This window comes from Aethalodelphis obliquidens, unplaced genomic scaffold, assembly GCF_003676395.1.
Source record: "Aethalodelphis obliquidens isolate GAN/ISIS:26980383/991018 unplaced genomic scaffold, ASM367639v1 scaffold30, whole genome shotgun sequence".
Classification (NCBI taxonomy): Eukaryota; Metazoa; Chordata; class Mammalia; order Artiodactyla; family Delphinidae; genus Aethalodelphis; species Aethalodelphis obliquidens.
The window spans coordinates 20,054,927-20,078,834 of record NW_020837974.1 but is presented as its reverse complement, the minus strand read 5'-3'; positions in this window follow the sequence as shown (position 1 = coordinate 20,078,834).

The following is a 23,908-nucleotide window of genomic DNA, read 5'->3' as shown; positions in this document are numbered from 1 at the left end:
GAGGCTGGGAAAATGAATATCTGACATCTTCAGAGTTCATCATGGGAAATGGTCTTTCCCAATAATGATGAAAGGGGAGAGAAATAACAGCTGTGTAGTATATTATTCTAAGTGTGACTGTGATAGTGGACAACACCTAAATCTTGATGACTTAAGACAGCAAGAGTTTATTCCCTGCTTACTCTGTATGTTGTTAGCTGTGGGTCAGCTGTCCTCTGCTCCACATGCCTTCGTGCTGCAGGACCCAGGCTGAAGGAGCAGCCCCTGTCAGGGACATGCCACATGGCAGAGGGACAGCAAAAGAGCTGCAGGAAACATGGCTAAGTTTCTGTGCAGACCTGACATATGTCTTGTCTACTTGGATACCATTGGCCAAAGCAAGTCACAGTCTAACTTGAAGTCAACAGAGCAGGAAAGTCTACTCCTCCCATAGGGAGTCATGATGTTCTATCATACGATGTTCTATTGCTGTGTAGCAAATCACCTGAAAACTTAGCTTAAAACAACCACCATTTTATTACACCTGATGATTTTGTGGTTCAGGGATTCAGGCAGGGCTCAGCTGGGCAATGCTTCTGCAGCACGTGGTGTTGACTGAATCCACTCTGGTATTCAGCTGGCACACGGGCTGGTCTGGAGGGTCCAACTGGCTTTACTCACAGGTGTGGCACCTTGGTAGGGATGCTTTGAAGTCTGGGCTCTCTGGCATGGCAATGTGAAGGTTGTGGACTTCCTCCATGGCAGCTCAGGGCTTGAGAGACAGTGTCCTAACAGACAGGAAGTGGAAAACCCCAGGCCGGGGAAACTGGCCCAACATCACTTCTGCCATAATGTGTCAGGACAAACCAGTCACAGAGCCCACAAGAGGAGGGGAGACAGATTCTCTCTCTGGAGGGGAGGAGTATTAAAGAATTTATGGCCGTCTTTTACTTGCCACACGTGGATATAGGAACAGATGCATAACCTTACAGGGAAGAGAAGTAGACATTTAAAAAAAAATAAATTTTAAGATGGGTCTTACCTTACCAGTTAGCATTTATCATGAAATAAAAATTATCAAAACATTGTTATGTTACGTAGTTAATATTTATCATGAAACCGAAATAATTAAAACAAAGTTGTTAAATACTTAACACACGTGATGCTTAATATATTTGTGTATGCTTAACTATATGTTAGTTAATATTTATTATGAAACCAAAATAATTCAAACAGTTGGGCTATTGCTACAGAAAGATCAAGGTACAAAAAAAGAAAGGACAGCTATACGCCCACACACACACATACACACACCCACACATAGTTTATACAGTATGATAAAACATTATATATTTATATATTAGACCCCCCCAAATCAGATCACAAAATAAAACATCATGGTTTAAAAAAGGATATAATTGAATATTAATGTAATCTTGAGTGGCCAAGGCTTTTCTAAGAATAATCACCAAGGAAACTATTAATAGTATTAAATATATAAAAAATTCTGTGTATCCAAAAAAACATGAAAAAAGTTAAAGACAAAGGACAAACAGAAGGATCATTTGCGTTATACATATCAGACAAGGGGTCAGAATCTTTTACATATAAATAGCTCTTTCAAATCCTTTAAAAAGGATGAATATCATATAGGCAAAGATATGATCAAGAAATTTTTTTAAAGAAATACAAAGTCATATAAAAATGTTCAGCCTCAATGTTGATTAAATTCTAATTAAAACCTGATTCTTCTGAAGATCACTCTGGTTTTATAAATCAAAAGCCTCAAAACTGGGCCTATGCTTTGACCCAGAACTCTCATTCCTGGGAATTAATCCTAAGTAAATACGTATGGATGTGCAAAAAGATCGACCTGCTAGATTATTTACCTAAGTATTGTTTATAACAACGTGAAAAACCGGAGTCAATTAACCGTGTGATTGTGGGCGGGGCAGCCTCTGGGGTGTCCCTTCAAGAATGAACTTGTCCTTCACTGCAAGGAGTGCTGGAGCTGGCAGATTCCACCTTTGACCTGTTCAGGATCCGCTGTACTCTCACGCAGAGGCCACGTTCTTCTGAGACAGCCCTGGCTGAGGACGGAGCAAGGTGCAAGAGCCTGGCGAGTTTTGCTCATCCACGGGACTCCTCTAGCCGGAAACTGTGTTCCAGAGCCCCCTGCTGACCTGGCTGAACCTGTGCCAAGTCTGCATTGCGATCTGAGGCTCTCTCTGGCCAATCCTGCTTCTTCATTGTTTTATCTTCCCAGGTGTTACTCCCAACTGCACTCCTAAGTCCGTATCAGTGTCTGCTTCCCAGAGAACCCGATGAACAGAGACAGGATTCAGTTAGAGTTTGGTCAGAGAAGCAGAACCACGAAGGGTGAAAGGGACTAAGGAACTTAGTATAGAGATTAGACCCTGCATGTGTGCGGGAACAGGTCATCAGTGGTCCAGTAGTCAGTATGTAAGGGCGTGGCTTTTCTGAATTCTGGTGTTGGGCCTGATGTCAACAGTTGGGAAGGAAAAATATACATGAAGTCGGCAAATGCAAAGATGAACAGGAGCCGGTGAGGACAGCGTGGAACCTGTTACCACCTGCAGCCTTGATGATGTGGGTAATGGGCAGGCACCCATCACATGCATCTCCCAGGATTTGGAGAAGCCAAAGGAGACCCAGAGTTGCTGGAGGAGCCGCAGGCCTGGCTGCTGCCCCACGTGGACAAGGTGAAACAGCAGATCAGCCGCAACGTGTGTGAGGGGCAACAGTGCCATACTCTGACTTTCAGAGCGTAAAGACATCTCCTTCACTTCTGCCTGCCCAATCCTGCATACATTTTTCTCATGGCCAACTGTAACCCAGACTATAGGGAAGGCAACTCTTGGAAATGTAGTTCCAGCTTAGCTAAACTGAAGAAGAATGAAGCCACTATAATGGGACTGGTTAAAAATAATACATATTCATAAAATGAGGTGGTATTTATCTATTTAAAATGGTGCTATAGGGAATTCCCCGGGGGTCCAGTGGTTAGGACTCCACGCTTGCACTGAAGGGGGCACAGGTTCAATCCCTGGTCAGGGAACTAAGATCTTGCAAGCCGCACAGCACAGCCAATACATAAATAAAATAAATAAATAAATTTAAAAAATGATGCTATAGATGAATATTTACTGTCATTAAAAGACAACAATATATACATTATAACCCCATTTGTAAAAATGTGTATAAACATGTAAAGACAAGTGTTCAAAGGAATTGAATGGTGAGTTCACATATCCTATGGTCATAATATAGAGTTTACAGTTTCTTTTTCAGTGATTACCAAAGTTTTCTAATGGTTACATCACTCTGAACTATGCCATTTGAATTGTTATATTTTTACTAAATTGTAGCTATAAAGGCATAATTATAATAATGGCTACTTAATGAGCTAAACCTTTCACAAGCATTACCTCATTTATTATTTATTTATTTTTGGGGATTTATTTATTTATTTATTTAGGCTGCATTGTGTCTTCGTTGCTGCGCGTGGGCTTTCTCTAATTGCGGCAAGCAGGGGCTACTCTTTGTTGCAGTGTGCAGGCTTCTCACTGCAGTGGCTTCTCTTGTGGAGCACGGGCTCTAGGAACGCGGGCTTCAGTAGTTGTGGTACGCAGGCTCAGTAGTGGCTCACGGGCTCTAGAGCGCAGGCTCAGTAGTTGTGGCACTCGGGCTTAGTTGCTCCGTGGCACGTGGGATCTTCCCAGACCAGGGCTCGAACCCATGTCCCCTCCATTGGCAGGTAGATTTCCAACCACTGCGCCACCAGGGAAGTCCCAAGCATTACCTCATTTAATTCTTCCAATAAACCTGGAGTTAGGTATTTTTTAATTAAGCCCACATTTAATTATGTATGAATGTGAAGTAATATTCTCAAGGTCATGGAGCTACTAAGTGGTGAAGTCCATGGTGCTTACTCTTAATTATTAAGCTATTCTGTCTGTTGGGAAATTGCTGGTTTCCAATCACATAAGTGTTTCTTTTAATTAAACACTCTTCCTGATTTTCCTTCAATTTTATATATGAATTCTCATAATTATACTTCAGTGAATACTAAGTTGATATTCAAGAGGTCTGCTTGTCACTTCCCAGCACAACTGTAATTCACAAAATTATTTAATTTAATACTCGGATCATCCATTTCTCATTGAAACCCCTACCAATCTCTTTCCTAACTCCGAGCAAAATTTTCAGACTCAGTTTTGAGAGAATGATTCCTTAATTAATTACTAATATTCATTAACATTCTGGCTTGCCAGGCACTGAGCTGAAAGCAGGTGTTATAGGGATTAGCAAAACAAACAGTTCCACTGTCATGGAGCTCATATTCTAGAGAGGGAGGCAGACAATACAACCAAACATATATTAAAGAGTTAAGTTCAGATAGGGGTCAGTGCTGTAAAGAAAGTAAACCGGAGTGATTCTATAGGCAGCAATTGAGGGTGGGGTGCGGCTAGTTCAGATAAGGTGGTAAGTGAAGGCCTCTCTAAGGAGGTGATGCTCGAGGAGGGGCCTCAAGGCTGAGAGCAAGTTTCCCATGGAAAGATTAGGAGGAAGAGCACTCCAGCCAGAGGGTAAAGCAAGTGCAAAGGTCCTGAGGCAGGAACAGAAAGCGTTTAGAAGTGAAGACAGAGAGTTAAGAGATGCATTGGAAAGAGGGGCAGGGACCATAGTATATAGGTCAGTATAACGAGCTTGGATTTTATTCCAAGAGAAATGGGAAGCCATTTGGAGAGTTTTAAGTGGGATTGTAACATGATCTGTTTTAAATTTTAAAGAAGTCACTTTGGGTGCTGCGTGGAAAATAAATAAGGGGGCAGAATGGAAGCAGGGTTTGGCAGTTCCTCCATGACTTGAACATGGAATTGCCATATGGCCCTGTAATTCCGCTTCTAGGTGTATACGCAAAAGAACTGAAAACATGTTCAAACAAAAACTTGTACTCAGGGACTTCCCTGGTGGCGCAGTGGTTAAGAATCTGCCTGCCAATGCAGGAGACACCGGTTCGATCCCTGGTCTGGGAAGATCCCACATGCCGCAGAGCACCTAAGCCCGTGTGCCACAACTACTGAGCCTGTGCTCTTGAGCCCATGAGCCTCAACTACTGAGCCCGCGTGCCACAACTACTGAAGCCCGTGAACCTAGAGCCCGTGCTCCGCAACAAAAGCCACTGCAGTGAGAAGCTCGTGCACTGCAACGAAGAGTAGCCCCTGCTCGTTGCAACTAGAGAAAGTCCGTGTGCATCAATGAAGACCCAATGCAGCCAAAAATAAATAAATTAATTAAAACAAAACAAAACAAAACAACAACTTGTACTCAAATGTTCCTAGCAGCATTATTCACAATAGCCAAAAAGTAGAAGCAACCCAAATGTCTACCAAAAGATGAATATACAACATGTGATACTTCCACATATCAGCCATAAAAGGAAGTGAAGTACTGACACATGCTACCACATGGATGAATCTTGACAACATTATGCTAAGTGAAAGAAGCCATACAGAAAAGGCCACATATTGTATAATTCCATTTGTATGAAAAGTCCAGAGTAGCTAAATCCATAGAGACAGAAAGCAGATTTGTGTCTGGGGACAGGAAGAAGGGATTCTGACTGCGTGACAGGTATGAGGTTTCCACTGGGGTGATGAAAAAAGTGCTGAAAATAGATGGTGGTGAAGTTTGTACAACATTGTGAAAGCATCTAATGCCACTGAACTGTAAACCATAAAATGGTACATTTTATGTTATTAGTATTTAATCATCATAATAAAAGAATTACCCAAGGATTTATTTAAAATGCAGCTTCTTGGGGGATTTTCTTTCTTTTTTTAAAAATTAACTTTTATTGGAGTAGAGTTGCTGGGGGCTTTTCTTTAGAAATCATGATTCTGCAGGTCTGGGGAATCCTAGGGACCTGCCACTGAAAAAAAAAAAAAAAAAAAGAGTGGAAGCAGGAAGACCAGACAGGAAGAGGGGGACTTGGACTAGGATGGTGACAGTGGCGGTTAGATGTAGCAAGGTAGGGGACATATCCTGGAGGGGGTGTCCACAAAACATGCTCATGGCTGGAACGTAAGGTAAAAGAAGGATCAAAGATGGCTCGCAGGCTTTTGACGTGAGCATCTGGTCAGAGAATGGTGCCCTTTACGGAGCAGGGAGATTCTACAGGAGCAATACATTTGGGAAGATTAAGGGTTTTGTGCTTGCTTAAGCAAAGTTATACCTTTTCTTGGAGAAGGTGCCAATGCAGAGGGTTTTTTTTGTTTGTTTGTTTGTTTTTGTGGGCCTCTCTCTGTTGTGGCCTCTCCCGTTGCAGAGCATGCAGGCTCAGCGGCCATAGCTCATGGGCCCAGCCGCTCCGCGGCATGTGGGATCCTCCCGGACCGGGGCACGAACCCGTATCCCCTGCCTCGGCAGGTAAACTCTCAACCACTGAGCCACCAGGGAAGCCCAGACTAAATTAACCTTCTATTGTTACCTCCATCCCGCCTCTGTTCTCTGCTCTGGGTTCTTTCTTGGACGTGTTTCTCTTGCCTTGGGGGTGGGTGTGGGTGGGTGGAGAGCAGTTTCCTCCTCATTTCCAGTTGCCTCTGGGGGAAGGCTGCCCGCAAAGTGAGCTGCCATCAGACATATGTCCCGAGCCCCCAGGGACTAATGAGAACCCAAATATCATCACCCTCTTCCTTTGTCTTCATTTCCTGCCCATCTTTACAAGATCATTGATAGCTGGGGGAGCCTGCTAAAAACACCTAACCAGGAATTGCTCCTGCTGTTGTATTTCCAGCAGGGGACAGAGCACACAACCTGTACAGTTCCTGGACCAGGTCACCTCACACCACGTGCTCTTTGGCCACCTCTCACCTCAGTCCTGACCTGTCGAATCCCCAATCTGCCATCAACAACCCCCAGTTGGTTTTCTTTCCTCTTCTGTTGCCAGGTGCTACCGGTCCCTTCTTCCAACATCATTAGGCTAGTATTAGTTAACGTGTAGCTATTTTCTTTTCTTCATTTAAAATTTCAAATGCATGAACGCTCCTTGTAAAAATTAAAATAATTGAGAAGCATAGAAAGTAAAAAGGTGAGAGTCCTTCCTTCACTGGACTCATCCTGGTCCCCAAAGTTAACCACGGTGAGTAGTTTTGTGTTCCTCCTTCCAGAACTATTTTTCAGAATGTAATTTAGACTCATGGAGTTTTAGGACAGATGTGCACAATTTATAGAAAATAGTGGATGAAGGTGAGGCAGGAGGTAGATGGGCTCCAGGTTAGACATTTACAGGCAGCCTCCTGTTTACACTTCCAGACAGAAATAACAACAGGAAAAGGGTAAATAGCTGGACTTTGCCTCCAGTGGACACTTTAAGATAACAATAATGGCAGGGGCAGAGAGGAGCTGAGCCCTGCCCAGATAAGAGATAAAGAGACCACGTATCCCATTCTTGAGGTCAAGGAGACCTTCCCGACTACACATGCGCAGAAAGGCTCCTTGGGGGTCAAAAAGGGAGGGGGTGTCACCCCATAGTAGGTGATGTCAACCTACCCATAGGCCTCTTCCATAGAATCCATCTTGGCTAAGAGAGACGAACACACATAGGGGAGGACCCTGAGTTAAACCAGACATGGACTCAGAGCCAGGCAAAGCAAGATGATTGGCCAGAGGAAACCCAGAAGAAATGCCCCATAAAAGTGATTCAAACTACCACGAGGGCACGACTCTCTCCTGAACCCGCCTGTGTGTGTCTATTCACACACACTCTTTTTCCTCAATAATAAATACTTTACTGGTTTCACTACTTTCCATCTCTTTGTGGAAATTCATTGCTACAAAGCTGACGGGGCCAGGGCCTTGTCACTGGCCACTGGCCCTCGTGGTCTAGTGGTTAGGATTCAGGGTTCTCACTGGCGTGGCCTGACTTCAATCTCTGGCTGGGAAACCAAAATCCAGCTTAAAGCCGCCGCAGGCCAAGGCCACCGCAGATCAAAGGGAATCGCAGCCCTGGAGTCTGGGCTGACTCCACCTGTCTTCTAGGACTTGCAGCATTTGAACCTGACTCCACGTTTCAATACTTGTCTCCTCCTGGGCTTCCTGGCCACCACACCTTGGCTGTTCTCATTTCCTCTGAGGTCTTCTCTCCTCTGCCCTCCCCTAATGTCTGGTGTCCTTCTGGGCTCTGTTCTCCTCTCTTTAGGCCGATGGGGCACAGAACATATGCTCTCTTCTTCAGACCTGCAAACACACACCCGCTGTTGAAGTATGTGACGAGGGAAAGCTGAGCGGGGACCAGCTGTGGCTGGCAGTCTAACTTAGGATGTACAAGCAAGTTCTAGCCTTGTTCCAAGTGGGGTCCACATCCTCACGGAAGATTGCTACTATTATTGCTACCGCTGCTGTTACTGAACCAAACTTGGGTCCGCTCACCCTCTGGCAATAAAGCCAATCTACTGACACCCCGTTGTGTGAAGGAAAATGCAGTGTTTATTGCAGGCTGCCATACAAGCAGTCTGAGACTGCTAGTGCCCAGAAAGCTCAAACTCCCCGATAGGTTTCAGCAAGGCCAGGTGAGGGAGGGGCATCTCAGGGTATGTAACCAGCTCATACACAATTCTCTGATTGGTTGATGGTGAGGGAACAGGGCGGTGTCACAGGGTTCACATTATCAATCCTTAGGTGCCAGTAGGTCTGGGAGCTAGGTGCATGTGGTCATCAAGTAGTTAATTTCTTCCATTTGGCGGGGGTTTTAGCATCTGTAAAACAGCTCAGGAAGTGTGCATCAGGTACTTTTGTCTAGGTACTTCAGAGAGGAACTAAAGCAAAGGGTGTGGGGGAGGGGTCTGTCTCGGGAAGACCCTATGGGGTCCTGCTCGATTACCCTGCTGCAACTACTGCTGGCATTTTGGTTGGCTGAAAAGGAGCTCAGACCTCATGGTAGAAATAAACTCCTTCCACTCCCATCACCACCATGACCAATATCCCTTTGCATCCATTGATGGTCATGGGAGCTATTAGTGTATAACCTATTGTATAACTGGCTTAGGAAGGAGGTATTAGGATCCTGGATCTGAGCCCATGAGGCAAGGCAGGAACAGTGGGAGTGAGGAAAGGATGACATGGCATCTGTATCTGCTGGACTCCGTGGCATAAGTTTGAACCTCTGTCATTAGAATTGTAAAGAACATGTGCTATAGAATTGTTTTTCAAAATCTTTTTTTAGGGGGTGGGTGGGGTATATAACACACATATAGAAAAATTCATAAAATGTAAGTGGACAGCATCAGGAATTGCTACATAACAAACACCCATATAAGTAATCAACACCCAGATCAACAACTAGAACAACAGCCCCCAAGAGCCTGCACATACTTCTTTACTTTTGAAACCTTTTCCTCCCCACCCCCAAAAGGAAACAATGTTCCTGGGTTTTTGGTAATCAGCCCCTTGCTTTTCTTTGTTATTTTATCACCTTAGAATTCATCCCTGAATCATGCCACTTGATTCTACTTGTTTTTGAACTTTACATAGATTTGTTGAAAATACTTTTTTGTGAGTGTTTTCTTTCACTTAACTTCATATTTGTGAAACGCGTGCAAGCTCTTGTACGGAGCGTTTGTGCATTCTCAATGTTCCTTGGCATTCCATCCGTTGTGTGAATTAACGACACTTTTTTTTTTTTTTTTTTTTTTTTTTGCGGTACGCGGGCCTCTCACTGTTGTGGCCTCTCCCGTTGCGGGGCACAGGCTCGCGCAGGCTCAGCGGCCATGGCTCACGGGCCCAGCCGCTCCTCGGCATGTGGGACCTTCCCGGACCGGGGCACGAACCCGTATCCCCTGCATCGGCAGGCGGACTCTCAACCACTGCGCCACCAGGGAAGCCCCACTTTTTTTTTTTTTTAAGCTCATTTTACTGTTGAGGGACAATCGGGTTGTTTCCAATGTTTGGCTTTTACAAAGATGCTGTCTGCAGAACTGTTTTTTCTGAGAGCCTTTGCTACTGTGGGGGAAACAAGCAGTTGCAGTGATGCAGCGATGGGAAGGGGCCAGTTCTGTGCAGAATCTACCCTGTGTGGAGTTCCGAGACCTCTTTGCTTTGTGAGTGTTGGGAGGTGGCACCTCAGTGCCAGCACAGACATTCTCACGAGGGACACTGTCAGCTAGTCGTTCCTTTATGTGGCTTCCTGCATCTCAGTCTGAAACAGAAAGAGGAAGAACTTGGCAACTTTTGTGTTTTCAGACTGGTGTGTGAGTGCAGGTGAGGTTGCTCCTTGGACACAGGAACAGGGCGCAGGCAGGAGGCTCGGAGGTACTGTAGTTTGGGTATAAGTGTAAATGTTCCCTATGTGAATCCGCTGTAGCCAAGATTTCCCCCAGACCTGCTGACTAGTGGGGAAGCAGCTCTTGTTGACCACCTGGGTGGGTGGGTGTGTTACTCATTGGGTCTGGGATAGGTGATGGCAGGATTTTGTGGGTGGCATTGGAGTAGAAGGGCCTGCCTCCTTCCCTCTGACTGACCCTGCAGCAGATGTAGCTCATCAAGATGGCACTGGAATGAAATACTCATATATGTGCAGATCAGCAATGACTGGTGGTGATCTTGCAGGGTCTAGAAGAGCTGCCCTGTGCCAGAGAACCAGGTCTGGTCCTGGTTCTGGTCCATGGGCTAAATAAAGCAGACTTTCTTTCCTTGCCCCCTCTGTTTCAGTGAAGATCACCTCCAAGAAGCTCTCAGTATCCTGGCTTCAGAGATGATGTGATGAATACTGATTGAATACTTATTAGGTGTCAGGCACTGGTTGACGCACTTTTTATGTATATGTATTCAAGGTTCAAACATCACTCTGGGTGAGAAAATGTGTATGTCAGCTTCTGCTGTGTAACAAAACTTCCCCAAAGGTAGTGTCTTAAAATAAGAAACACTTATTATTGCTTACAGTTCTACGGGTTTGCTGGGAGTTTATTTTGACTTGGGCTGGCTTGGCTGTAGCTGGATAGTCTAGGATGGCCTCACTCACATATCTGGCAGTTGGCCTGACATTAGCTGGGGTGACAGCCACATGCCTCTCATCAGCCAGCCCATGCTTGTTCACATGGTGGTGAAAATGTTCTCAACAGCAAGAGAGAGTAAGCCCTAGTATGCAAGCACAACTCCAGCTGCTTCTTGCATCACATTTGCTGGTGTCGCATTTGTCAAAGCAAGGCACACGGCTAAAATTAGATTATGGAAGCGACCTACTCAAGGTATGGTAAACAATCCACTACAGACTCTTATTACCCCCATTTTACTGAGGAGGAAACTGATGCTCAGAGAAGTTAAGTAACTAGCTCCAGGTCACACAGCCGCTATTGGACAGAGCTCAGCCTCAAATCCAGGTCTATCTGGTGGCTAAGTCTGTGCCTTAAGCCCTATTTATATTGCCTCCTTCCTCAGACCTGAGCCCTTGTGTCCCAGTGCACCAGTTCTGGAGAGGAGAGATGAACTCACTTAACCAGCCTCCCCCCAGGGGCCACTCAATTGTAGAGCCTGGCAGTTGCCTATATCGCCAGCCAGGCTTAGCAGCCTCTGCAGCTCTGAAGAAAAAATATCCTCATGAATCTGACCAATAGTTTAGCTATTGCACTGGATTCTGTGCACTTGGATTAGTCTTGGGAGGTCACATTCCGTAGAATGTAGGAAATGGATGGAAAGAATAAAAGATGGCAGCAGAAATGGGCCATTATGCTGCACATAAACGTATTAAATGCTCAATGGGCAACCATTAAACACCCACTGTGTCTGAGCTAGATCCTGATTGCTCAGGAGAAGTGCAGGCAGGGGAACAGTTATTCTCTGAAGCATTGATTTCAATAATGTGTGTTAAGGTAAAGAGTCTCCAAATGAAGTCACTTATGCTAAGCCCCGTATCACCAAACCAAGACTTAATTACAGGTTCAGCTGTCCCAGAAATGGAATCTTAAACCAGTCAATCAGAAATTGCCTGGTCAGAATGTAAAATAGTTGGCTGGTGGGAAGCAGCAGCATGGCACAGGGAGATCAGCTCGGTGCTTTGCCAGGACTTAGAAGGGTGGGATAGGGAGGATGGGAGGGAGGCTCAAGAGGGAGGGGATATGGGGACATGTATATGCATATGACTGATTCGCTTTATTGTGTAACAGAAACTAACACAGTATTGTGAAGCAATTATACTCTGATAAAGATCTATTTAAAAAAAAAAAAAAGAAATTGACTGGTCAGCGTTAGTTAAGTAACATGCTTGATAGATCCCTGCCCTCCCCTGTAAGGAAATGATCTTGCAATAACCAATCCACTTTTTGCCTAGTACAACTTCCTTGTTCCTGCTCCCTTCTGTTCACAAAATTTCATGCCTTGTATAGCTCTTCCGAGCTCCTCTCTGTCTGCTAGATTGGATACTGTTTGATTCATGATTTATTGGGTTGAATTTTGTTTTTTAACAATGGATATCAAGAATAAGATAAAAGACTCTTAGACTTGGAAACTACAAGATAGTAAGACCTTGAGATTCAAGAGAGGTGGGAAAAGCAGGGCATCTTTTCATAATACTGCTAGTGCAGACAGCCTCTTACTAGGTTGTTAGAACCGGTACCAACTTCTAACGAGATCTGAGACCACCATCTCCTTTTAAATTTAAGGTCTACTCCAAAAAGACATTTTTTGATGACTCTGGGAAAATGGGGTGAGCATGCAAATTTGGGGTAAGGATTAAAGGAATAAAATCTCCAAACCCCAGTTTAGATTTGCAATCAAGCTGAAACTCTTCAGTCCCCCAGGGCTTACCTTTAAAAGAACAAAAAAGTTATTTGTAAGAAACAGCGACCTAGATTTGCATTTGAATGCAGTGCCAATCAATGCTTATTAGCGGGAATACAATGCACACCATTAGCAGGAAGGTAGCTTTGGCAACTGCTCGTTAGTTTCCTAAATTCAAATAAGTAACTAACAGGTGATCCGGATGCTCCCGTGTCTGATGAGATCCAATGGCCTCTATGATTTCCCACTTTTCTCCCCAGGGCAAGGCAACGTTCTGCAGGAATAATTGTATTCTCCTTTCCCTCCTTTCTCACTCACACATGCCTCCAGGCTCCTCTGTACTCCCAGGGTTATAGGATGTCAAAACTTGGAAGGACTGTAGGCATTTCTTGGTCAGGACAATACTTAGGAGGAAATTGTAGTCCCAAGAGGGTAGTAACAAACTGGTCATCTGAGAAGTCAGGAAAGAATCTGTTTATTACACACATTCCCTTTCTTCATTGAAAGGAGACTTGCAAAGGAGAGAAGACCTTTCTGCCTGAAGGACTGGAGAACTGGGGCCAGGCACAACTTTTTTGTTTGTTTGTTTGTTTTTATTTGTGGTACGCAGGCCTCTCACTGTCGTGGCCTCTCCTGTTGCGGAGCACAGGATCCGGACGCTTAGGTTCAGCGGCCATGGCTCACGGGCCCAGCCGCTCCGCGGCATGTGGGATCTTCCCGGACCGGGGCACGAACCCAAGTCCCCTGCATCGGCAGGCGGACTCTCAACCACTGCGCCACCAGGAAAGCCCCAGGCACAACTTTCGGCTGGAAGAAATGTAAGCAGCTTTTGGCAGCAAAGAGTTCTCTGCAGGAGGCCCCCTTGTCCTGTCACTAACCTGAAACCAGGCACCCCCATGCTCTACTCATCTCTGGCCCTAGCACACCTTTCACATCTTTTGACCACACACTACCTTGCCCAATCTGTTGGTTCTTTCCATATATCAAAGAAGTAGAAATGAAGAATAAGTAATTAAGTGATGACCAGGTCTCTTCCCTAGCTCCCCCTTCAGTAATCTTGGGAACAAACTGTGTGAACAAGATAGCATCTAAAAAAAATTGTTGCAGGAAGGGGGACCCCTTCCAGGGCCCAAGAGTGGGCTCTTGTCTAACACTCGGTCATGAACTGTCCGAGGAGACACACGGGCTGACAAAGCAAGAGACTTGATTGGGAAGGGGCGCCCGGGAGGAGAGCAGCAGGTAAGGGAACCCGGGAGCACTGCTCTGCCACGTGACTTGCGGTCTCGGGTTTTATGGTGATGGGGTTAATTTCCGGGGTGGTCTCTGGCCAGTCATTCTGACTCAGGGTCCTCCCTGGTGCCATGCGCATCGCTCAGCCAAGATGGATTCCAGGGAGAAGGATTCTGGGAGGTTGGCAGGACATAGACTGGCATCTCCTCTCTCCTTTTGACCTTACCCAAATTCTTACATTTCTGGTAGCTTGTTAGTTCCGCGTTCCTTACCAGGACCTCCTGTTGTAAGATAACTCATGCAAGTGGTTACTATGGGGCCTCACCAAGGTAGGCAGTTTCAGTCAGTCGTTCCCCTAACAAAGTCACCAGAAGCTGACAAGCCTGCACACAGTGGGGGATGGCGATGACTCTGACCCCCTATCTCCACGATTAACTGACATTACCTCCCTTTTTCCTTTTAAAAGCTTTCAAGGCTGAGCCGAATCCATGGAGATGGTTTTTGGGGACGCTAAGTCCACCATCTCCCCAGACTACTGGCATTCTGATTAAAAGTAACTTTCCTTTCCACCAACTTTCCTCTCTGTCTCTGACTCTCTGGTTTTCGAGCCGTGAGCACCTGGACCTGATTGGGTAACAGAAACGTGCTGAGAGATTCACCAGGTCACAGGGGCTCACTGTAAAGGGAAACTTCTTAGGCCTAACTCTGTTGTGGGCGTTAAGGGAGCCCCCAGGACAACAGCACAGTGGTTGCAAGCCCAAGTGTTAGAATTACATGGACTTACATTCAAGTTCCAGCCTTTCCACCAGTCTCCTAGGGTGATTCTTGGGCACGTTAATGTTTGAGAACTGCTGATCTGGCCTGTCCTGTTCTGATAATTTATGCTGGACCCTAGGAGATTGTATTTGAGGAGGGAGGAGGATGAATCCCAAGGTGAAGCCCGCTCCTGTGAGCGGAGCATAATGAAAATTCAGTTTTTCCTAGAAAACAAGCGTTTCCTCTTCCTTTTTTGTAATAGAACTTCCTTTTTTTTGTTTTCTATTTTTCAGCTACCATCTGTCCTCCATGTGATCTTATTCTTCAGGGGAAGTGGTCTCTGCTCCCAGGAAGTGGCATAATTGGTCTAAACAAACCATATTTTCGTATCCCCTTTGTTTAATGATGGGCTTAGGCATGGGGACATGAGGTGACTCTGGCCAAGGAGACGCGAGTGGGGCCTGTGCTGGGGCTTCTGGCAGAGGTTTTCCTTGTTGACTGAGAGGACACAAAGAGGGAAGAAGCAGTCCCTCTACTGACTCTGGATACTGTTGTGAGAAAGTACCACCTGGAGCTGGGGCAGCCACCTTGTGGTCACGAGGAGGCTGCTAGGTCAAAGGCGGCAGAACAGAACAGCAGAAGGAAGCTGGGATTTACTGGTATAACAGAGCTGCTGAATCAACCAACTCTGAAACCATCATTTTATTATGTGAGATAATATTTCCTCAAAGTCTAAAGACAGATGCATTGGTAGGTTCTGTTTCTTGCGGCTGAAAGTTTCTCTAAAAAGAGAGGTGGAGATGTACACTCTGGAGGCCTGAGAAAGGAAACACTGATGCAGGGAAGAACCTGAGGCCGGAACAGCAAGTCTAGGAACTAGACTGTATCTCTAAGGAGAGTGGTGAGGAGTGGCCTGACCTTTACCACAGCCTAGTGGCTAAAATCGAGGACTCTGGAATGAGTGTCTGAGTTCAAAGTCGAAGTCCATCACTTAACTGACTGTGTCACCTTGGCTAAGTTACTTAACCTCAGTTTTCTCATCTATAAAACAGGATCATAGTAGTACTATATAATATGATTTGAGAAGGTTAAATTAGTAACCTGAAGTACCAGGCAGTACCTAGCCCATGGTAAGTACTACATAAATATTAACTATGAGGTGAGTAACATTTAGCAATCAGTTTTCCTTTACATGTTGTAATTCCCCTTTGTAAAAAAAATAAACTCTTTATCTTGAGATAATTATAGGTTTATATGCAGGTGTAAGTAAAAATACAGAGAGATCCCATGTACCATGTACCCTATTTCTCCCAATGGTAACATTTTGCAACACTCTTGTCCAAAATCAGAATCAGAATCTTGACATAACTACAGTGAGGATGCAGAATATTCCCATCACAACAAGGATTTCTCTTGTGCCATGTTATAGCCACACCCACTTTCTCCTACCTTCACCCCCTCCTTAATCCCCAGCAACCACTAATCTGTTCTCCATTTCTTTGATTTTGTCATTTTAAGAATGTTATATAAATGGAATCATATAGGATGTAGCCTTTGGGGTTTGGCTTTTTTTTTGCACTCAGCCTAGTTCTCTGGAGATTTATACCGGTTGTTGTGTGTATCAGTAGTTTGTTCCTTTTTACTGCTGAATGGTATTCCATGGTGTGGATATTCCATGGTTTGTTTAGCCATTTATCCAGTGAAGGACATTTGGGTTGTTTCCAGTTTGCGGCTATCACGAATAAAGCTGCTGTAAACGTTCATGGGGCGATGTTTGTATGAACATAAATTTTCATTTCCCTGGGATGAATGCCCAGGACCACAGTTGCTGGGGTCGTATAGCAGTTGCATTTTTAGTTTTTTAAAGAAACTGACAAATAGTTTTCCAGAATGGCTATAACATTTTACATTCTCACTAGTGACGTAGGTTTCTTTGCATCCTTGCCAACATTTGGTATTGTCATTATTTTTTATTTTCGTTATTTTGATAGGTGTGAGGTGATGTCTTACCACGGTTTTAGTTGGCATTTCTCTCTTTCCATGTGCTTGTTTGCCATCTGTTATCTCCTCTTCAGTAAAATGTCTCTTCATATCTTTTGCCCATTTTCTAACTGGATTGTTTGTGGGTCTAGTTATTGTTGAGTTTTGAGAGTTCTTTATGTATTTTAGATACTAATCTTTTGTTGGATGTGTGTTTGCCAATATTTTCTCTCAGTCTATAGTCTGTCTTTACCTCCTCTTGACAAGGTCTTGAGATCTTACTCAAATATTTCAGAGGAAGATGAGAAGACAGGAGGACGCTGGAGCTCAGGTGTTGGATAATATCATTTAATAAATGATATGTTTTTATAATAATGAATGTGAGCTAGGAATGCAGGGTGGAAAGGGAGAGTGGAGTGAAAGAAGGCATTTGAGTCCCCCCGCCCTGGCCCTCATGACCCAGAATTGGAAATTATCCCTAGTGAAAGCTCCCATATGAGAGGGTTAAGGGAAAATACCCGTGGGAGAACCATCTCCTGGCAACAGCCAAGAAGATGGGAAAAGGTGGCAGGGGGCTGAGGCAGGACCTAAACTCTGCAGGATTGGGAAAACCCCCAAGAGAAGAGCTGGCTGCTCCCCTCGCCACTCAACAATAAGGAGATTTACGATCTCAAATAAGAAGAATTATGGAAGTAGACAGCTCTGGGTCTGTTCAGAGAAGACAGACCATCGAGACTATCAAGGTTGCTTGGCCAGTTGCCGAGTGTTAAGGTGGAAAATTGAACATGGGAACATGGACTCTGTTTCTCATATTTGCTCAATACAGGCGTTCCCAGATCAAAGAAAGACAGGAGAGACTGGAACATTTGGAAAGGAAAACTTAAAAGTTTAAAAAGGGCTGGTGGAACTAGAGGGAAGAAGGAAATGTTAGGAAAGATATAGCAACTTGAAAGATCATCATTGCAAATTTGAAAATGTAGGTTTTTTTTTTTTTGCGGTACGCGGGCCTCTCACTGTTGTGGCCTCTCCCGCTGCGGAGCACAGGCTCCGGACGCTCAGGCTCAGCGGCCATGGCTCACAGGCGCAGCCGCTCCGCTGCATGTGGGATCTTCCCGGACAGGGGCACGAACCCGTGTCCCCTGCATCGGCCGGCAGACTCTCAACCACTGCGCCACCAGGGAAGCCCGAAAATGTAGCTTTGAAGCCAAATCCAGCCTCTGTACCCTGACACTGAATTAAATCTTGGAGACAGAGTTTTGGGTGAAGTAGAAAAGAATAGCTTTATTGCTTTGCCAGGTAAAGGGGGCCACAGGGGGCTAGTGCCCTCAAAACTCTGTGTCCTGACCTGGAGGGGTCAGTGAGGAGATTTACAGTAATGGTTCCAAGAGGGTGTGCAGCTTGTGGACGTTCTTCTGATTGGTTGGACAGTTAACTTCTCCCACCTGGTGGTGGTTTCGATGTCTGCAAAACAACTCAAGGATACTGTTGTGTGTATCCCTCCCCCTTTTCTCTTTTTAAAGCTGCACCATGAGCCATGTGGGATCTTAGTTTCCTGACCAGGGATCAGACTTGTGCCCCCTGCATTGGGAGCCCGGAGTCTTAACCACTGGACTGCCAGGGAAGTCCATGTGTATCCCTTGATGGGGAACCAGGACCTTGCCCCAAGGCTGCACTATTGTTTATTTTGACTGTTCCTACCTTGTCTTACATCCCCCCCTTCCATAATTAACAACTGCTTGAACCTGCCTGCTGGAACTCAAGGAGGCTTGAATGAAGCCTATTTCCTGTAATCAAAGAAATGGGGGACACAGAAAGGCTTTTGTGCCCAGGAGTTCCACAGGGTCTTGCTCGGTATCAGCTTTTCAGTGATGATGTTGGAGCTGGTTCTCTCTCTCTGGAAAATGAGGATTTCTGTAAAGTGGGGAGGGTGATCATTTGCCTGGATATGAAATCCTTCTAAAGGGGAAATAAGATCACTTAAATGTCATTTGATCTCTCAGTCTCTTTTTACTTCCAATGATTTTATTCCCCTGTTGTAAAAATAGGGCATGTTCCTTAAAAAAAAAAAAAAAAAAAAGGAAACTATTAACAAGATGACAAAAAAAAAAGAAGGATTAAAAAAAATTACTCATAATCCTGCTACACTGGCAAAGCTACTCTTGTATATTGGTTACATGATTTTACATTATTTTGTTTAAATGCTACAAAGTTTGAAATTGGTATCCTGCTTTTAATTTTTCCCTTTCCATTATATTGTGAATAGTTTTCCTTGTGATTATGGACTTCTGGTCAATGTAATTTTTAATGCTGCTTAATAATAAATCAAGTAGCTGAACGGTAATTTCCTGAATAAATCTTTCCCATTAGTTGGACAATTTAGCTTGTTTCCAGTTTTTGTCTATTAAATGGATGCTTTGGTGAAAACTGCAGTGAGAATACCCATAGTCAGTCACCGTTCAGCGAGCACTTACCGGGCCAAATGGTTTACAATCCACATTTATTTGATCCTCACAACAACACAACCGGGCAGAAGCCACTGTGGTTTATTCCACTTTTTTATTATTAAATTATAAAAACAAAATAAAGCAAGTCAAGCAGAACTAAAGGGACCTAAATGGGAAGGTTCAACTCCTCCTCCCCTTGCCCTCCAAGCTCACCAATCCCCCTTCCCAGAAATAACACTGGTGTATTTCTTATGCATCCTTCCAGAAATTTTCTGTTCACCTCCAAACACAGAAATCATGGCATATATTTTACTCTGAAACTTCCTATTTGTCTGAGCAAACTATCTCAAACGTCTTTCTATGTTTAGATATATTGATCTATGAGACAGCCACAGTTATTTTTACGTTACACTTGGAGAAATTGAGGCCTAGGAGGTGAAGAAACATGTTTTTATGGGTTGAACTGTGTAATCCCTCCAAAAGATATGGTGAAGTCCTACCCCGGGACCTCAGAATGTGACCTCATTTGGAAGTAGGGTCATTGCTAATGTGATTAGTTAAGATGAGGCCATACAGAAGTAGGGAGAGCCCTAATCCAACATGACTGGTATCCTTATAAAAAGGGGACATGTGGACACAGGCATTTGCAGAAGGAAAACTAAATGCAGAGACACAGGAAGGCCACCATGTGAAGATGGAGAATTGCGGTGATGCACCTACAAGCCGAGGAACACCGAAGCAACTGGAAAACCATTAGAAAGGAGGAAGAAGCCGGACTGCCCTAACGGTCCAGTGGTTAAGACTCCGCACTTCCACTGCAGGGTGCACAGGTTCAATATTTGGTCTGGGGAACTAAGATCCCACACGCTACGTGGCAAAAAAAAAAAAAAAAAAAAAAAAAAATTAGGAAGAAGCAAATAAGGATTTCTACAGACTTCATGATTTCAAACTTCTAGCCTGGAGAACTGTGAGACAACACATTTATGTATGTACGTATTTTTATAAAGCCATCAGTTTGTTACAGCAGCCCTAGGAAACGAATACACAGCTCAAAGCTTCAAAACTAGCATGTGGCGGGGCTGGAATCTGAACTCAGGGAGGTGTGACCCCAAGGCTAACAGCATGTTTTGTTTTTTTGAGCACACACCTATATGGTACTTAGCCAGTGCCAGGCTCTGTTCTAAGCATTTCACATGGATTTCCCTGCAGTAGGCATCTTCCAACCCCAATGTGGTTCAGTCATTCCTTCCTTGAGGTTATCTGGCAGCTTCCGTCAGGGGACAGGCCAGCACCTTTGTGTTCAGAAAGGAAAAGAACACAGAAGTCAGGTCCCTCTGCCCAGATTGCTTATAAACTCAGTCCACCAAAGCAAGGTTCGCATCCAAAGAAGGGGAGTGATTGGCCAAGAAGAGTGGGCGCAAAAAAATTTGGGGATTCTCTCGGCGGGGAGAGAACAAGGCCCCTGTGGGCATGGGCAGTCTGGTCTCTAGGTTGTTCTGTCAAGGGATATAGGGGACATATTATCTATTTTTCCTCCAAAAAGATCCTGAGTCCATTCTCACTGAGCAACATTCTGATGCATAGACAGGTTAATGTTTGTGTGATAGGCGCCAGGTCTGGGGATTGTGGTGCAACAGGTCCCCTTTCTCTGCAACTATCTTGGCAGCCAGGTCTATACCACACGACCCTAACACCCCTGGACCCATGTGGAGCTGGAGGAATTCGGCACATTCCCGCTGCTCCGGCTCAGAAGCTGTCCTGGCTGTTGACCCTGCTGAGCCCTGGTTGTTCAGCCCTTCCGTGGATTCTGTAGAGCACCCCGGTATCCAGCTAGCACCCTTTTCTTGTTGCAAGTCCCCACTCCTTTTAAAGCTCTAGTCAGAGCCAGTTTCTATATTTGCAAAAGCGCAAAAGCGAAAACCTGAATTCATGTGAATTAGGATGGCTTCTGTGGATCGGAAAAATAAAGGATTAAATGTATTACTTAAAATCATAAAGGCAAGAAAAAGATAAAAATAATAAAGTCACAAGAACAACTAAGCACCTAGAAAAGAACCTACTGTGTTTAGATTCTTAATACATATTTCTTGACTGACTGTAGGAATTCACTAAAAATACTATCATACAAAAACTGGGAAAGCAGGAAAGGAGAATGAAGCTGAGCTAAATTTCACTTCTTTCTTAGCAACGGAGATAACGTAGCTTCCAGTTGGTAATTTAAGACATACAGGTATAATCATATTATTTAGAATTATAGCGTTAAAACAAGAAAATGTTATTTCAGGAGTGGGAGAGTGTTTGATTTTCAGCATCTTTCTAAACACTGTGTATTCTCAACCTTCTTTCTGTCTTGCTGAGGGATACAAGTCTGTTTGCAAAAGGTCCAGGCTGGGGGCAAGTGGCACTGAAATCCAGGACGCGCCCAGTCCCCCGTCACTAGACGCATCTTCCCAGAAGGGGGCGCCATTTTCTAACTTGCGCAGAGGCACTTACCGGCTGGCGTCTACCTTGTGTTTGCCAGTTCGACAGAGGAAAATGGTATCTCATTATTGTTTTAATTTGCACTCCCATAATTGTGTGTGAGATCGAATGTTTTCTCCTATGTTTATACGCCATTTGTATTTCCTTTTCTGTGAATTGCCTTTTCATGTCCTAAACCCAAATGGAAATTCTTTCTCCTCCGTGCAGTACTTTCTTTTTCTTATCTGATCACACTATTACTCAGCTGCTTCCTCTAGTTTATTTTTGGCACACTCGAGCTGCTCTAAGTTCTCCTTTCCTCTTCCTCATGCTCCCCTACTGCCCTCTTCCTCCTGTTTGAATGTGTAGATGCCTCCTAGCACTCATGCTTTGTTTTCTGCCCCTGAGAGGTGAATCAGACACAGCTGTGATAGCAACGACCTTCTATCGATGTAAAACATAAAGTCACCATCTTTGTCTCCTCCAGTTCCTTTTATTCCTGAAAACTTTTCTCTCCCTTCTAGATCTTCTGCAAACCCTCTACACTCTCCTATGGGCTTGGATTTTTGGAGCAAAGCCAAGAAATCTTGGCGGTGTTCTGCTTTTTGGACCTGTCATGAACCTCCTCTGGGCCAAGGACTTTCAAAACTGGCTTTCTGCCTGCGTGGGTGCAGGAAAGACAGTGCGGAGAGGGAAAGTGTAGAAAAATCTGTAAATGAAAGCAAAATATCATTCCACCATGTTTTTATAAACAGGAACAGTTATGCAAGAACCTGAACCCAATACTTGTTAGTGGTTAACTTAGGGGACGGGATCGTCTTTCTTCGTAGAAAAAAAAATTTTTTAACTAGACTTATGGGAGTTTTTTCTTTTCCTCCTCTCCAGCATTTCCAACCTTAGTAGTTTTCACTGAAATATTTTATAGAAAAAAATAATAAAATGGTAACATTCAAAGAGTAACAAAGTGTATATAATGAAAATGAAGTTTCTCTTTTATCTGAATCCCGGGGAGCAATTACTATTATCACTTTCTTATGTAAGTTTTCAGACTTGTTCTGTGTATAGTCGGTCTGTCTGTCTGTCTGTATCTCTCTGTCTCTGTCTCTGATCTCTTTCTTTCTCTCCTCATCCTTGACTCTTTTCCCACTAGTGGGTGTATCACATACAGACTTTCATGCCCCCACCAGCATATCTTGGAAGTTGTTTAGTATCAGAGCCCATAAAAATCCACCTCATTAAAAAAATGGCTTTGTAGTATTCTTATATGGGAGTTCTGTAATATAACGAACTCTTTTCCCATTAATTGGGAAAGATTATTTCCCATTTTTTGCTACTACAAACAAGGACCGAAAAAATAACCTTGAGCAAACATCTTAGATTTGAGAGTATGTCTAGGATAAATTCCTCAAACTAGAGTTCCTGGGTCAAAGGTTTCCCCCACATTTAAAATTTTTGATAGTTATCTAATAATTTCCTTTCAAAGAAGTTGTACCAACATGGGCTCACACCAACAATGTGTGAAAGTGTCTGTGTTTATACTTCTTTTTATTTTTAAAAAAATAATTAATTAATTAATTAAATTTTGGCTGCATTGGGTCTTCGTTGCTGTGCGGGCTTTCTCTAGTTGCAGCGAGTGGGGGCTACTCTTTGTTGCGGTGCACGGGCTTCTCATTGTGGTGGCTTCTCTTCTTGCGGAGCATGGGCTCTAGGCGCACGGGATTCAGTAGTTGTGGCTCGTGGGCTCTAGAGCGCATGCTCAGTAGTTGTGGTGCAGGGCTTAGTTGCTCCGCGGCACGTGGGATCTTCCCGGACCAGGGCTCAAACCCATGTCCCCTGCATTGGCAGGCGGAGTCTTAACCACTACGCCACCAGGGAAGCCCCTCATATTAATTTTTAAAAGATCTTTTGATAATAGAAATTAGCCCACACTCTGTTATATATGTTGTGAATATTTTTCCTAATTTGCAGTTTGTCTTTTGATTTTGTTTAGTATATGTATTTTTTTGCCCCATGGAAATGAAAATTTTTTACCTATTAAAATTTACCAGTCTTTTCTCTTATCACTTCTCAGGTTGTGTCTTTCTTAAAAAGGTCTTCCCTTGTCCAATTTTTAGGAAGGTATAACCATCCAAGACTGTACCAGGAAGAAATGGAGAATATGAACAGACCAATCACAAGTAATGAAACTGAAACTGTGATTAAAAATCTTCCAACAAACAAAAGTTCAGGACCAGATGGCTTCACACGTGAATTCTATCAAACAT